Raw genomic sequence first — 15,146 nt, 5'->3', positions numbered from 1 at the left:
GACATGAATTGTATTTCCTGCTAATTTAATAGATCAGACATACTGTCTTCGTTCATGCAGAAAGTTCCTTTTGTTTTACTCCTTCATCCTTCAGCTCCCTTACTCCCCTATCCCCCCTCCATCCTAATCTAATGAGTCTGAGCTTGCAGGTGAGAGACAGCCTAAGGAGATTGCTTCCATGTGCATGGATGTGTGTATTTTCGTGTAGGAGCTTAGGCACATGTTCTGCGCAGGGAATTGCACGAGTGTCCGTTCACCTCACATTTCTTGTCTCCTTCATACTAATTACAGATGAGAATCTAATCTAAAACTCAAATGAGACCTTTTTTTATTAGAAAATATGGCATGAAGTGCCCCATGCCTGATGAAGACGCATAAAAGAAAACTCATCCAGCAATCTACAAGCTTTATCTACGATATGACCCGAACAGATTGCCTGAGTAATGACAGCAACTTTCCTCTAAACTACAAATATTTAACAGCCGAAATGTTTGCTCACTCATGAGCCCCTGCATGCTGCAGCCACATGTTTGAGTATGATAATTAAGATGTGAATGTGGTCTCCGCTCACCCGCTGTTTATTAAATGGCTCCATACTGCACACAAACATCATCAAGGACTGCCTAGTTCTAGTTATTTCTGAAATAAAGGATTTAATCATTTCCACATGCACGCCATGGGAATAGTTTAATCAGCCACTGAACTCTCATAAAACATGCATGTTGTTTCATACTATTAAAGTAACCAAGCTAATATATAAACTGACTAACGACAAACGTTTAATGATCAAATTACTTCACGTATCAGCATAATGAAGGCTATAATTAAACCTAATAGACAACTGTATTTAAATTTCTTAATAAAAACAGATTGGAGAAAACATTCTCAATTTCCGTCTTTATCAATAGGTAATCATGCGACAAAACTTGGTCTGCTTATTTGAAATGAGCAAATGCTTTTATTTATAGAATTGAGAGCTCAATAGCAGAAGTGTGACGTGTGGTTGCAGGAAAAACAATGACTTTAAGTGACTTTAAGCAAACAGCCACCAGCTATTTTATTTGCTCCACAGTGGTAGCACCAACTTGAAACCTGTTTTGCATCCAGAGCTGCCTGCAATATTTGTGGCATAGATTTGACACAATGCCAGGCACACACTTTAGAGATTTTGTTGACATGATAGCATTGAATGGTTGCTGCAGATTTGTTGGCTGCCATCCATACTTATAACATCCATTTTAACCACACCCCAAAATGCTCTATTGAATTGAGTTCTGGTTACTGTTGATACCATTCGAGTTTAGTGCTTCATTCTCATGTCACGAGAAACCGATTTGATATGATTTGAGTTTTGTGACATGGCGCATTATCTTGCTAAAAGTAGCCATTAGGTGATGGGTACTCTGTGGTCATAAAAAGACATGGGAAGGGTCAGTAAGGCTGAATAATGCTCAACTAGCACTAATGGGGCTAAAGTGCCAGGAAAATCCCCCTACTGCAATGTTCCCAGACCATTATACCACCAGCAGATTGATCGTTAACACAAGGCAGGATGGGTCCATGGTTCATCTGTGTTAATATCAGAGTTTGACTCCACAACTTATTGTCTGCTGTAAATGAGACTCTTCTCAGTTTCTGTAATGTTTCCAATTTTGATGACCTATATGGCCTCATTTTCTTAGCTGATATAATTGGCATCCAATGTGGCCTTCTGTTTTCGTAGCTCATCTGCTTCAATGTAAGCTATCTTCTGCATTTTTAGATAGTACTTTGCATATTCAGGTTTTAAGTTTTTGAGCAGTTTAACTTTCCAGTTAAGTAGGGAAATAGATCAAAATTAGCCTGCTCATTGTGCTCTGAAATCAATGAGGGATTTATATTTCTGCACCACCACAGCATGGATACACTCCATTTTTTTTATCATTCTTTGGAAATTGTAGAGATAGAAAATTCAGTAGTTCTGTTTTTTCTTAAATAATAAGAAATTGCCATATGGCACTAAAAACTCTGGTAAGATCAAAATAATTAAGACCTCTTTCTTTTCCATCCTGATGCTTGGTTTCAACCTAGTTTCCTTAACGCACTGAGCTGCTGCCACATCATTGTTTGGCAAGTGAATTGGCAGGCAGTGTAAACAGGTGTACTTACTAAAGTGGCTGGTAAGTGTTCTTTTAAAATAATTGTAGTTTTTAGGTCTGGATCTGATGATTGATATTTGGGTTATTCAAAAATGGAACAATGTGATTTTTTGGTTACAGCAACCTGCCATTTCAGCTGTCGCTGCTCTAGAATAGTCTGGGCTTCACTTTGACAAAGAACAGTTAAGTAATTGGGAAGTTTTAAAATTCTTTTAAAGACTAAAATCCTACTCTGGATTTGGACTCAAAGAGATCGATTTCTGACTTTTTTTAACTTAAGATATATTAATGCAATTAATCATAAAACTGCTATAAAATATATAACCTTCAGAGAAGAACCTGACCGTGGAGAGAAACACCTAAAATAGAGGGTAGACATAAATCAGGCAAGAAAAATCATTTTTATTGGCGGTTGAGGGGAATGTTGAGGGGAGTGGTGGCCTAGTGGTTAGAGCAATGCGCTTGTGCTCTGAGAGGTTTGCAAGTGCCCGGTTCGATTCCCACAGCCTAAATGCTTACAGTGGGCGCCACACGATGGCAGCCCACTGCTCCCCAAAGGAAAAGCGTTAAATGCAAAGGTTAATTTCTCCAATATGAGATCAATAAAGTTAATTTTATTTTTCTTTTAACTCAAATGTAACATTGGTGTTGAGAGTTGCTGTTCAATGCTTTCTGTAACCAAATAGTTTAATGATTAAAAGAATGCACCATTACCTTACATCTAGTTTTAAAACAACGTGATCCAGAACATAAAGACATATTATTTACTTTTCTAGAAGAGGCATGTAGAGCCTTTGGACTTTGAACATCAAAATATTGCTGTTGATGAACGTTTTGTTAGCAGGGGGTAAAACATGTCTCACTGCTGCTCTTGTTGGAAATTTTTCTCTTTGCAAATAATTTTAAAATACTAACAATAAAGAGGACCTAGTTTAAAAGAGAAAACCAGATGTTGACTTAGTGGTTGGTATTTGTTACTTTTTGGGAAACATGGTTCAGTGGTAAAGATGTTTACTGTAGATAAGAAGGACCACCTATAAATTTTGGGTTTTCCTATGCTCTCGTGTTTCAGACCTTTAGATGATGGAGCTTTTCTGTTGAAAAGTCTTGAACAAAGATTTTATATTTCATTCTGAAAGTTCTATAAACCTCTTTATAACAGTGAATATTGTGTAACAGTTCAAAGTGAGGTAAAGTCATTGCGGGTTTCTAAATGCTTACGCTGGGAGTAACTGGACTTCTCCTGTTTCTTAAATATGTTTCTTCTCTCATCCAAAAGGTTCCTTCAGTTTAAACATGGGTAGGCTTCATTAAGCTTGTAAATTTTGTTCAGAGCAGCAGCAGGACTCTGAAGTACAAGAATGAGACTGTAAAGGTCACACAAGTTTCTAAACAAACCCTTGATAGCCAAGGTATTTATCATGTGCTGATCCAAACATGTTACAGAATGATGCAGCAGGTCACAAGTTACCACTGAGGTCCACTGAGTTTTATCAAATACTGTCTCAGACTATGCAGAAGAAGCTTTAGAAACCATTAAATGTTGATTTTATTTCGAGTAGAACTTTACACCTGCCCATGTTGCCAATGTAACTGTATTCTCCTGAATGGCCTTGGTGTCCATGTGCTTGATTTTACAGCCAAATGGCCTGATGTGAAACTATGAAGCACTGTAGGGAGGAAGATAATAGACTAGGGAGCCCAATTTACACTATCCTTTTGAAATAGGCCTTAAGCTTACCTAACAACTAAGCAGAGCCAGGAGCTTATCACCTCCATTTTAAAGGAGTCATCGCCCGGAAATTTGTTGTGGAGGATCCACCTCAACTGGCTCCTCCACATCGAGAGGAGCTAGTTGAGGTGGCTCGGCCATCTGATTAGGATGCCTCCTGGACGTCTCCCTGGTGAGGTGGTCTGGGCATGTCCCACCGGGAGGAGGCCCAGGGGGAGACCCAGGATACGCTGGAGGGACTATGTTGCTCGACTGGCCTGGTAGCGCCTTGGGGTTCCCCCGGAGGAGCTGGTCCAAGTGGCTGGGGAGAGGGATGTCTGAGCCTCCCTACTGAAGCTGCTACCCCCATGACCCGAACCCGCTTAAGCAGAAGAAGAAGGATGGATGGATGGATGGATGTTAAACCTGTAGGTTGTTGTTGAGCGTCAGTTAAAACAATCTGAAGTGTGAAAGTGGCCTGTTTTGTTTATTTTTATTTTTATTTGTTCGTGTTGGCTCTTTCCTTATGCCAGAAAAGCCCACGATAGCGGTTCTCCACAGTGTAATTTTTGTCCTCCTCTTTGAATAATGTCATTCACAGAAGAGCGCTAACAGCTATCCCCACTATAGCCTTTATTCATCACCTGCACACAGTCGGTAAATGTTGCTTCTTGTGTAACTTTTTACCTGTTGTGTAAGAGACAAGGAAATAGGGTAAAAAACCATAACCTACTGCTAACTTGCTAAAGCTATATCCACAAGAATGTCCATACATAAGAGAAAGTATTACTAATACCCTCACAAGAAAAAAGTGGATTGAAAAGGGATATCTAATTTCTTTTCCTAAAAATTATTAAACAGCTTATGATTTCAATTCAGCTATATTCTAACCTATTTCTAATTATTTACATGTGATAATTTCTAAATATTTACATTTAATTATGTTACATACTGAGTAAAATAATTTAGTTTTTCATACTAAGTCCCTCTCAGAAGAGATTTTAGTCATATTTTGCTCTATAATGAAATATTATTAGAATGAAAAAAAAATTGACTATAGAGATTTATAGCTAAATGATTCTTACAAACCCTCAATAGTTATTAATCCATTAATTTATAAGGGCTTTATACCTTTAATGATTTAATGAGTTGTAGAATGTGATCATTAGATCATAGAAGAACAATTTTATTTACGCGTGAGATGCTGTTTGTTGTAGAGCTTATAATCTTTACAAAATACTTAAAACATTCATCTGTAGTTTTTCAAATTTGCTCTCTAAACCACAGATAAATATGTCTTATGCTGCTACCTCATGGAGAAACAGACATTTCAGAGCCTTATTATAATAAAAGCTTAATATTAAGCTGGGGTTAATGTATTTATGAGCAAAGAATCTAGCTATAGACTAACTACTGTTAGTCCTGTAAGTCACATGTTACCATATAAATTCAGATGGCATGTGCTGACAAGTCCAAAACATCACCCTGTCATCTTCTTAAAAGATGCACTTTGTCCCATTAAATTAGGGCTCAGCTTTCTCACGCTTAGTGCAAATCAATAGCCACTTGTCAGTCTAAAACTCTGTAATGCAGCAATTTCTTTAATGGCCTCAGCAGAAGCATTTTGGGCAAATAACAACAAGAAGCCAACCGACAAATTTGTCACTACGGTCTTCTTTTTAAGCACTTTGGTGTTTTCACGGACAATGGTGTGTGAAATTAACTGAATTAGTTTTAGTTTCCCAGCCAGACTATTAGGATTAGGAGAGTTTAGCTGCACCAATCTTCTCCATCCATCTATGTGCTGTCAGTTTAAGCTTGCTCATAAACAGTAAACATATTTTCTGGAGGCTTATTAAATGGACTGAGGATTTAAAATGCAGCAACTCAAAAACAAGCATAAAAACTATTGTGCTTTTCTTGAGAAGTTTGCTAAAACATTTTTTACTGGAAAATCCTTCATAGAGTATTTCTGTGCACCATGCATTTATATAATTGTGTCGCCTCTACCTAGTTTATGCATGATGAGCAGGAAAAATATGGCTCAGATTTAACCAGGAATATGTTTGTGGAAGATAGTTATGTGAAAAATAAGGTGGTTTATCCTCATTTCATCCCATGAAGATAGTGATAAGATAAAAAATTGTTACATTTTCCGTTTAAGGTTTCATTTTGTTGTTGACATAATTTTAAGTTTACATGTATTCTTTGATAATTACACAAATACAATAGAGAGCTCATAGTAAGAATTCCAGGAATATTTTCTGATTTCAGCAGATGAATCCAGGTTAATGAAAATAAATCATCCATGGTTTTTGGTTCTCTGATTCTGATTTTGTTTGTCAGATCTCACATCAAATATTTTCAGACTTAACTATCTGAAAGTAATGCAATTCTTAGTAAAGCAAAAACCTTTTCTTACTTATAAAGCATTACACATTCTCTACTGTTCACTGATCATCACACCTGAGCTGCTGAAGTAGAAGTCTGAGGTAACATTTATAGGACATCATTCAAACAGCTATACAGGCTGCAGAAAAAAGGCCATCAGGATAATTCATAAGACTGGCTATCATGGACACATTGTTCCATTATTCATTCATTCATTCTTGACTGAATATGTGTGAAGGCACCTGTAAATGTGTGTATGCATTTTCTTATGAACAGACATTAATTAATTTTGTTACTTTATAGACTTCTGAGTATTTCGTACTCACAAAAAAATTCAATTATAAAAAAATAAGTAGGAATCAGAGAGAATGTTGGTGTTAAGGACTATAGGAAGTAGATGAGGTAGGATTAAATAAGTATCCCTTCTTCATCCCCCCCTTTTAGAAAGAAATCAGCAAATTATATAAACTGTAATAATGTATTTATGTCCTTAGTTGTATATGTTTGCATGTGATAAATTGGTCATTTTTTTCATTTACTCAATTTAAACTCTAGATCAGTTTCAAACCCCATGATTATTATTATAAGTCGATATTTTGATAAAATATAGGGCTCATACAATATATGGAATTACCCACTAACCCAATAAATCGAAGTCTCTACCTTCAAAAAAAGGCCGTCAGAGGGAATCAGTCAAGCACCATGAAGAGTTACTGCTCCAGATAATTCAGAGGTTGCTTTCACAAGCCAAAGAAAGAAATCAGGTTTCTAATCCAAGGACACAAAGTGCTGATGTTGTACAATCGCTCACTGTTTGGAGCGCCTTTCAAACGAGTTGCATGAATTTGAACTAAGAGCCTTTTGATTTGTTTTCAAGTGCTACACTATGACCCTAAATACATCTAGTTAAAAAGAAGTGACAGTAGCCGAAGTTTCTCTCACATTATGCCAGCAAAAGATTGAAGAAATAAATCACCTCCCTCACTTTGCTCCCTGAGTCTGCAAAGACGTCCTCTACGGTTGTGATTTATAGTTTATCACTTGCAAGTAAATTTGAGTATTGGAAATACCATGAAGTGGGATGTCAGACATTCTCAGCACTTCAGCTAATCCTGCAGAACCATCACAAAGGTCACCTAACTGATTGGAAACTTTATGGAATAAAAGATTTGCAAATATGCATATATTCATTCAACTATTCCGAAACGCTAAAGGAAGTTTAGATGTGAAAGATTTAGGTGCAAATTAATATCTTAGCTGCCGACACTGAAAATAGATCTCATTAAAGTAATCTTTGTGAAAAGCGCGGCATCGGGTAAAACCTTAGGACGTCACTTTTCTTCTCATTGGAAAACACACTTGATCACCTTTCAGCTTCATATTTATGTCAAAGAGTTTGATAGCTGCAACTAAAATGCATGTATAAAAGAAGCTGTGCAGCTTGTGTGACATGCTGTGAAATTAAAAAGGGTTTATATAGGCACATTTCTCAGCATTGCCTCATTCACAGGAAAAAGATAAGTATGGAGGCTGAGATAAGGAGCTTTACTAGTTTGAATCTGGTGAGTGTATTTAACCGATATCCTTGTATGATAATGCCTATATTCACTGGGCAATACAAGGAGAGGTCTTGAAGAAGTGAGGAGTGCATGAAGGAAGGAATCATGGACTGAAAGTTCCTTCTAATGCAGGTAGATTCTGTTAAAGCTTGTTTTCATTTGAGTCTGAAATTAAGACTTTTTTCTGGTCATTAATGATGTTAAAACCTCATTTTGTCATTTTCTATATATTTTATTATTTTAAATACATAATCAGTATGAATTAAATAATTGTTTTGGTAACCTCAAAGGAAAAAAACAAAAACAAAGCAATATTACAAAAATAAACTAAAGATTTTATTTATAAAATGAATAGGGATAGAAAATGCAGACTGATTTAATCCAGCACTGTCTTCTTAGCCTTAAATTAACAGCGTTATTTCTTTGTTTTTCAAATAATTTCCTTAATTAAATATCTTTTGTTAGGAAACATATATCAAGATCCTATCACGTACTAATATTTGATTTTGAATTTTAGTTTTTAAACAATCTTGTGCTCTACAAATGATCCAGACCATCTATTCAAATGTATAGTTTTAAAATGTCTTTTTGTTGTGAGCCTTCATGACTCTATGATATCTTAGCAGTATTATAACCCCCCCTGCCTTTTAACTAAACAATTTTTGAGTATTTTCTGGTTAAAAACCTTCATTAAGCCTTTTTTAATTACTTCCTGCAATTCAATGATATTTTAACCTGTTAATAATTCTTATTGTAAAAATTACTTTGTGTAATGTCTACTACTTGCCTAAGGAATTAACTCGATTGCTTTTTTGCAAAATATAAACTCTGCTTTCAGTTATAGAAAAGGTTTGAAAAAACAAGCCCTTTAAAAATATATGTTACAACCACAGCTACTGACATCCCGACTAGCCTTTATAAAAAATATGGAACCCAGCCTTTACCAGTGTTTAATAGAATAGAATAGAATAGAATAGAATAGAATAGAATAGAAAATCCATTTATTGTCCCACAATGGGGAAATTCTGGTGTTTACATCAGCAGAACGATTACAGACAAAATGGTCACACAAATATGGACCTTTGGAAAATGTATTAGAATAACATAACAGTGAAGAGTTAAAAGATAAACAATAACATACTGTAAAGTGTTTTTACAATATAAAGTTCCAACATATAAAGGTTTAAGTTATATAGCATTTGCAATAGATGCAAATCTCTTCTACCCTGTTAAGAATATATGTTTAGGACCATTTTTAATATGATGAGTGAAACATGGAGAAGGGAAGAAAGAAAAAACTTAACTAGATGAAGCAAAACATATTTATGAGCTAGAAAACCTTCAAAATCAATTGAATAGCTGGGAGGGATCTTTTTAAACCAAGGTTAGTGGTAAAAGTAGGTTTAAGGGGATTTTTATTAATATTGTTCAAAGTTTAAATTCAAATCAATGTCATTTAGATAATTTAAAGTATATGGTCTCAAATGATTAAGAAATGCAATGTTAGTAAAACACAACCAGAAAGAAACACAACCACAATGTACAATGTCCCATCCGGAGACCCAGGATTTAAGACTAAACTCACAAGATTGCTTTTCATTTTCATACAGCTAATAATGAAAATAATACCATATGGTTGAGCTGTCATGCTTGAACCAGAGTTTCCCATGAGTTCACTGCATGTAGATGAAGCGGAGTACTGGAAAAATGGGAGTTCCCTAAAGGAGTTTTGGCCTCATCCCAACGCAAAAACAAAAACTCTGGAAACAACAAAAAATCTGTAGGATAAAAAGTGAGCATCATTATATTTTCACTGTTTCTGTAAAAATTTTTGATTTTCTCATATTTAAATTTTCCATGTTTGCATTTTGAGCATCAGACTTTATAGTGTTTAAATTTCTGTGTTTACTTTTTCTGTGCTGAATTTTACAATAGCAAATCTCTTTTTCGATGTCAGTGCAGATAGTCACCGGTTTAGCTCCTATAAAATGTGGTCCTGGGAATAAGTGTCTGGAATTAGCATTTAGTTGTACTATCTTGGCTTTTTTGAAAATCATATCATTCTAAGGGCCAGAAAGACATTTTTGCTGTCTTTTGTCTGAGGCTGTTATGCTGTGAGAAAGTTGCTGCTTAAATCGAGACTTGTTCATGAGTTATGCTAAGATGCACCATCAGATGGATGGATCCATATGACCCTGAGGTTATGAAACAACTGAGTCAAACAGTAAAGTTTGCTATTAGCATTTTGAACCATTTCTATAGTCAGAAAGAACAAGATTCTGGATACAGGCCCATAAAAAAGAAAGCGTCCCTAAAAGAGGTAATTTGCTCAGTCTTAAAGTTAAAGTCCCCAGTTATGTAGGGGAATCCAGCTGGCTCTAAAACATGATCTCAAATAGGAGCAGGAAGATGTGTGAACTAGGTAAAACTACATAGTAACCCTGCACATCTGGAAATGCATCACTGCTCTACAACAACAGTAACAGAACATCCATTGCCTTCTGCAGTGTTTTCACAAGGTCAGGCTTATTTCAGCAAGTCAGACCCGTTATCATACCAGAGTGGCTCTGATTGATTTGGAAAGAGGGAACCTAAACATGTATGGGTAAAAACTGTTAAGCAGCCATATAAGAGTTTTTGCATTAAAGATTTAAGTATCTTCATTTTCCAACCATTTTCAGAATGTCCTGTGAGAACCATTCACAGTGCAGCCCTTTTTATTTATATGTTTTTGTGCATATTTTGCAGATCTATAAGGCTTTACTCCTAAAGTGCCCGGTAGAGTTTCTGTCTTCTTTCTTTCTTTCTTTCTTTCTTCCTTTTAAGTGCTTCTAGCTGCAGTTGCAGCTCTGATATTTTGCCGATTTATTTTTAAGAAGTGTCCTTGCTTTACAACCACGGATCTTTTCTTTGAGTTTCTTTTAAGTAGAAAATGTGCCCTGAGGCGTATTTTAAAGCTGGCATCTAAAAATTGCTCAAGTAGTGTTTTAAAAGTACAAACTTCTAATTACATGCTGACCTATCCTGAAGTCTTTGTCCTGTGTTCGCCTTAGGTGACCAGTCTCAGAGTCTGAGTTGTATTTACCTTCAAATGAAATGGAACATGCGCTCCTATGTTCCCGCTGTCTGTTATTCCCCAGCTATTCTCCCTTAACCCCTCAAAGGGGGTATTAAAAACCCACCACCTCCTGTTCATCATCATCATCACCACCACCCCCAACCATGACCCAGTTTGCAGGGGATGAGGGGTGTAAGTGAGGGCCATTGTGAGTACCACAGTGAGAGAGGCAAGATGCTCTAACTCCCTCGCTCCTCTCCTTTTCAGAAGAAAAAATGCTCACACTTGGTTTAGCACACACTGAAGCTCTTCATAAGAGAATCCCAGTTGAACTGTGCGCATTTAGTTCTGAAATGTTCTTTGTCGTGGAGATGCAGCTGTTGGTTTTAGGTCAGAGTTAATAGAAGTCGGCTGAGGTTACAAGTACTGAGTGAAAGACTGAGTGAACTGAGAAGACAGAGATGGGGGGGTGTCATGTAGAGAAAGGACACAGGAGCTGGCACCTGGGAGAGGAGAAGAGTGAGTATGCTGCTTCATCACCTTTTCTTGTTCTTTATTCATCTATAAACATTGTAACTGAACTTGCGATCATTGAGATATCTCACACTGATCGCTACCAAGATCATTTTTCTTTGAATGAAACGGAATCAAAAGACACAGATGTGCACAGAGAGGGCTCTGCCTCTGACTCCTCCTGAGACATATGGAATCTGTTTACAGTTGTAATTCTTCCCTTTCGACACCGTTAATGAGGATTTTGTTTTTATTTCCTCATGCGTGCAGTGAAAATACACGCTCGCTGAGAACAAGACTCCCTTTCTTACTTAAGATTTACTCTCTATCACTCTTCATACGGTTTATTTCCCTTCCTTTGTATTTGTCTCTGCATGTTTTAGAGGCCAAAATCAGAGTGAATTTTTTTTTTTTTTTTACATTTTGCATCGACAAATCTAACTTTTACATTTTAGTGTGTGTCCCATGTAGGTGGGCAAGATGATGGTCTTTGATAATCTTTAGCGACGCAAAGCCTCTTTTGACGTGCATGTTTTTAATCACTTTAGGAACTCTTCTGAACAAAGTTGGCTCTCAAAGAGAAAGGCGACAACCAGAAAAAGCTGATAAGAAAACCATTTTTAGATAAGCTGTGTGTAGTTTTGCTCCTTTGATGATTGGAATATCTTAGCACGCCTAACAAAACAGCTTTTCCAGTCCCTTAATAGTAACCGAGGGCTTTTCCTTTCTTTTTAAACCAATGATATGTGAACAGCACTGTTATAATAGCTATCTCTGCACATATACATTTGTTTTAGATGAAAACTATTAGCTTTAATCTTACAGATGTTTGGTCACCTCCTGTGTGAGCAGATTTCTTTGGTGTGTGCAGTCTGCAGGGAACAAGGTGGAAGCTCAGTGAGGCATTAGGGAATCCTGAGGATGCCAGCAGCAGAACAGAGGGACCGGGCGCTGTGGCAGTGACCCTCAAACACTCCCAGTTAGCACTTCTACAACTTGGGATAACTTTTATAAAGTAAATGAAAGAATTGACTTCATACTTTTTGTACTTTCTGAGAAATATACTTTTAAAATCAATTTCAATGTAAACTTATAAAGCATTCTTTATTCTTATATTCAGTTACTCAACCCCAGTATGTTTTCTTACTACATCAGAGCAGAACATTCTGTCTTTTGTTCAAGTTCTTCATTCTTAGCCTGACTTTGGTCTGTTTCTGTTGAATATTATTGTTTTAATGAATCCGTTCACTGATCTTGTAAGACGTTCATTCACTGAGAGTTAAAAAACAACCGACAAACCTTTTTACTTTGAAGTGCAGAGTTGCTATTTTCTCCTTGAGTCAAATTTCATCAGTCGTCTCAGACATTTACTGTATGCAGTTTTTTTTTTATTTTTTATCTCCTCTATGGATTCACTAAAACAAAATGCAATAACAAACAACCTAAGCTTGCTGTTTTGTCCTTTTTCTTACAGAATCACAATTTGCACCAAATTTATATGTATTTTATGTATAGTTAAAAGTTTCTACTTTGAAAAAGGAAAAAAAATCAGTTGAACTGTGAACATTTTGAAGTTCTATAATCTGCTACAAGGAATAAGACGATTTTCATAGGCTTCAAACATCAAACATTTTGTCATAGAGTCTGGACGTCCAGGTGAGGCCTTACATTTTTGTGGAACTATGCTCAATTTAAAGTAATTTTATGAAATAGAAGGGTCCAGAAATTTTAATACATGTTAAAAATCAAGACAATAAAAGTAAGTGAGCCGAAAAAAGTCCAGGAAACTAAACAGAAACTTAAACAAAAAGCATTTTAAAAGGCAGCGGTCAAACAGCAAATCGTTTGACAGGTTCAAACTAATCTTGGCTGCAGTTGGGACTGACCGAATCTTTTACTGGATCCATTGTATGAGGTATCAGCCATAGACATAACTTTATGTCACTGTGAGAAATCAAAAGGACAAATGCTTGCAGTTACACTTAATTATATGAAATAATCATAGTGTCAATGATACTAGACAAAGTCCTTGGAGTTTCTTACAAAAGCAATAGATGGTTAAATTAATTTAATAAAACTATTCAAGCACATCAGCATGGATGGTTTGATTAAAGTCATAGTAGAGGCTGATCGACCCATTAGCCATACCGACAGTCATTAGGGACATTTTCTTTACATTTCAGCCCATTAAGTATCCAAACTGCCTTCAGGCTCTACTTATTAATATGGATGAGGCTGTGTGTGGGTTTCTGTATGTGTCTCATAGGAAAACACATATGAAAGGAAAGCAGGTTTGTTTTACATTAACAACAATGAGGTTCAGTTTAGCTAACAAAGAAATCTTTCTTTGATTTTTGTTAATACATTTATTCTACTACCATTGAATGTTGAGTTTTTATTGATAGCCTAATATACCTTCTGAACGTATTTGGGGAACTGTCATATGTTTCATACTTTGCATGTTAATGCAATGTGTAATTTATGACTTGTTTTCCATTAACTAACTTAACTGTGATCTCTAACATGACCCTGAATGTTAATCTTTATTCCAGTATTTACATTATTTAAATACTTATGACATGAAAGATAAATCATAACTATAAATATTTTTAATGTGCAAAATCTGCAGGTCTTCTAGAATGTAAAAAACATGATGGATATATTGTGGTTACTGACTTCTTTTTTCTCCTTTCCAACTGCTTAGAATAGTGTATTTCCATTTATAATTTAATTATATCATATTTATTGTTTATATGTTTTGAATATTGATAACATTCTTTAACTCAATTGCATATAGAAATTTCTTTATATATTAGAAAACAAGGTTTTTGCCAGGGCCCCCAATGCATCAGGGGGCCTTAAAGAGCACCTTGTGTCATGGTTTTGATTCTATCAAGTTTTATCTTTGAGTTTTCATTGGTTTGATTTCCATTTTGTGTTATTCTACTTATTTTTGATTGTATTTGAGTTCTTAGGTATTTCGTGTTTGCCCTTTTAAGTCAGTCTCCTTTTACCTAGCTCCTTTCTAGACTCCTCTGTTCACACCTGCTCCCAACCTGCTGATTAACCTGGTCTTTGTTTCTTTCTCCCATATATGCACCTCCTGCTCAGTCACTGTTGCTGATTTGTCATAATTTTTTTGCCCCCTTGTTGTGAGTATTTCTGGTTCTCAGTTTTTGTGGATTTTGTGGATTTATGTTTTGGGATTTTTTTGCTTTTGTTGCCCTTTTTTGTTATTAAATCTGCAAGTAACCACCTTCAGCTTCAGTGTCTGCATTTGGTTCCTGTCAAACTTCCACCCAACTTGACACCTTGGCTTCTCACACAGAAAATAAAATCTTAACATTTGTAATTTCTTTATCGACCACAAGCAATTTATAATTTTCATTAAACAATCAGAACTTCAAATGTGTATGACCTTGATTTAATACACAATACCTCCTGTTGCCTTTACTTGCCATTTATTTAATAAACAGAGCCTACTAGAGCATATTTTTTATCTTATTATAAATTCAGCTGTTCTGTAATGGTGTCAGAGGTTTATCAGAAAACATCAATAAACAAACAAGGCTATGAAGGCCAAGAAACAGAGCAGAGGAATCAGGGCTAAAGAGAGATTTGGGATATGAAATTATATGTCTTTAAATACATCTAAGTCTCAGAGAAGCCAAAGTCATATGTCGTGTTAAGTTTCAATTAGTTTCATAATTTCAATATAGAATTCAATTTAATTAAGAGAAGCAACACCTAGAGGAAACACCCATAGAGCTGAGTAG

The 15,146-nt window shown here is 35.9% G+C and overlaps 1 protein-coding gene across 3 annotated transcripts in view; it reads left to right on the top strand.

The window, feature by feature from the left end:
* The window catches only part of LOC107084755 (gap junction gamma-1 protein-like), a 47,530-nt gene that overhangs the window by 24,434 nt on the left and 7,950 nt on the right, over nt 1-15,146 (top strand). Inside the window, exon 1 of one of the 3 annotated variants that reach the window (XM_015374754.1) lies at nt 11,133-11,376. The exons of the other annotated variants lie outside the window; for them this stretch is intronic. The gene's annotated coding sequence lies outside the window, so the exon portion shown is untranslated. Of the gene's footprint in view, nt 1-11,132; nt 11,377-15,146 lie in introns of those variants that run through there. 3 annotated transcript variants of the gene reach the window in all.

This window comes from Cyprinodon variegatus, unplaced genomic scaffold, assembly GCF_000732505.1.
Source record: "Cyprinodon variegatus isolate N-32 unplaced genomic scaffold, C_variegatus-1.0 Scaffold109, whole genome shotgun sequence".
NCBI lineage: Eukaryota > Metazoa > Chordata > Actinopteri > Cyprinodontiformes > Cyprinodontidae > Cyprinodon > Cyprinodon variegatus.
This window is presented reverse-complemented; position numbering and strand designations above follow the sequence as displayed.